The sequence below is a fragment of the Gossypium arboreum genome, chromosome 12, assembly GCF_025698485.1.
Source record: "Gossypium arboreum isolate Shixiya-1 chromosome 12, ASM2569848v2, whole genome shotgun sequence".
Classification (NCBI taxonomy): Eukaryota; Viridiplantae; Streptophyta; class Magnoliopsida; order Malvales; family Malvaceae; genus Gossypium; species Gossypium arboreum.
In genome coordinates this window covers 93315124-93317468 of record NC_069081.1, presented here as the reverse complement: position 1 = coordinate 93317468, position 2345 = coordinate 93315124, and the positions used below count along the sequence as shown (strand labels likewise).

Here is a 2345-nt window from a genome sequence, read left to right as displayed (position 1 = left end):
TAAGTTAATAAAGTGAATGGAAGTTGTGCACCAGGTAGTATCCGAAACAGAGGAGGTGAGCCATGAAGGCTGCTTAAGTACCAATGCTCTTGATTGGATCCAATCCTAGACATGCCACAACCATTGCCACACTTTGGTGCTAGGTTAGTTTTGAAAAAAACGAGTTGCAATTCATTTAAGTCGATATTTTTGATAAACCGATTAATTGTATCATTGCGTTTATTTTGAAAACAATTATCATTTTGGAAATGCACCCTAGGTCTAACTCATATTGTTATCAGAAAAATATAGGGTATAAAATAAAATAATCCCAGAAAAATAATTAAAATGGCCTTATTACAACCCAAAACCAAATAATAATATTAATAAGATAAAACTTATAAAGAAATAAATCGGCTACTTATTGCAATTTAAAGAACTAGAAATAGTAGTGTGGCCATCTCCGAGTCCCTCGCAGCTCCAAACCATCTAAGCTTAGGGATTACCTGTACAGTTAGAAATGGGATGAGTTTACGAAAACTCAGTGTGTAATCCCAATAACAAACAAACAGTGAAAACACAAGATGTCAAGACAATGGGCCAAAGCCCTATTTAGTCTTGACATATACTGGGCCGAAGCCTTTCGTTTAACGGTTACTAGGCCGAAGCCTTTTCATAAATCATATCACTAGGCCGAAGCCTTATCATAAATCATATCACTGGGCCGAAGACTTATCATAAATCATATCTCTGGGTAGAAGCCTTTTCATAAATCATATCACTAGGCTGAAGCCTTATCATAAATCTTATCTCTAGGCTGAAGCCTTTTCATAAATCATATCACTGGGCCGAAGCCTTTACTGTAAACGGTATGGCCCTTAGGCCTATTTCAATATCACATGTAATGTCAATGGATGTATGAAAGCCCATTTGGGGAGACTACTCGACCCATCATCCGCTACTCTCCACCCGTACCAACCAACACACCATGTGGGGAATGATTCAACCCACCCAACCAACACACCACTGGCAGCATAGCTGCTTTATCATATATCTGGAGGCCTAGCCTCTTTTAATAACTGGGGCAAAGCCCTTTTGATAAACTGGGGCAAAGCCCTTTTCGGTAAACTAGGGCAAAGCCCTTTTCGGTAAACTGGGGCATAGCCCTTTTAGCACTTCCTCCATTTATAAAACCCAACCCATGCAACATGTCATGTATGCAAAATGTCATGCCCATGTTTGAATCAAACAATCACAGTCAAGTCATTCATATCACCAACATATATTCACAATCAAATCCGTCAACCACACAGTCCAAGTCAGTCACTTGCCCACAAGGGCAAAATAGTCATTTTTCACATTATAAGGGTAATTTCGTAATTTTATCAAATATCAGGGTTTTCCATGTTCATCAACAATTATCAATATTTTCGAGTGTTTAAACAATGATCTTTAACCCACTTTATCAAACTCGGGCTTTTGGGCCCAAAACCTCTAATGGGCCCTACGAATGCCGATTTAGCCCATTAAGGCCACATAATCCAAATTTTACAATAGTACTAACCGTGTTAACATGCAACTTTTCCAGATTCCATTTTCTATCAATTTTACCCAAATGGGCCCGATTCTAGCCCATTAAGGCCCAACTTACCATCGTGCACAAAATTGAGTTCTTACATGTTCCATCGATCCAAACACCGATCTTATCGTATTTATCGCATCTATACCCAAACGCAACATTACAAGTTCCCGAAATATCGGTATTTTAGCATTTCGGCTTCTCAGCAAATATTAATCTAAGCTATTACGAGGGTTAGTACACACCTGTTACGGGTTGAAGTTGAAACGTTTCAAAATCAATCGCCTATGATAACCACCACCTGTCACTCAAACTTAACTAATCCAATATCAATATATGTAAATCCTAAGCACATCAGTCATACGGAACATAAGGGCATATTCGTCATTTTACCATACAGGGGTATTACGGTCACTTTACCCTATAGGGGTTTACGGTCACTTTACCCTACAGGGGCTTTACGGTCTTTTTACCTGATAGAGGTATTTTAGTCATTTCACCCTACAAGGGTGTTTTGGTAAATCTACAAACCAAGGGTATTTCAGTAATTTTGTAAACCAATGGTATTTCTATAATTTTTAAAAAGTTAAGGGTATTTCTGTAATTTTGTAAATCAGGGGTATTTTGGTAATTTTACAAATTGAGGATATTTCGGTAATTTCACAAACCAGTGGTATTTTGGTAATTTTACAAACTAGGGGTATTTTGGTAATTTTACAAACTAGGGGTATTTTAGCAATTTTATAGACCAGGGTATTTTGGTAATTTTACTGATCGAGGGTATTTT

At 37.7% G+C, this 2345-nt stretch overlaps 1 long non-coding RNA gene across 1 annotated transcript; it reads right to left on the bottom strand.

Moving 5' to 3' along the window:
• Positions 1-271: 271 nt before the first annotated feature.
• Positions 272-1860, bottom strand: LOC128285268 (uncharacterized). The gene is made up of 2 exons (XR_008275733.1): positions 1804-1860; positions 272-485 (listed from the first exon to the last, which is right to left on the bottom strand). It is a non-coding gene; the product is annotated as an uncharacterized LOC128285268 (long non-coding RNA).
• Between the last annotated feature and the right edge of the window lie 485 nt (positions 1861-2345).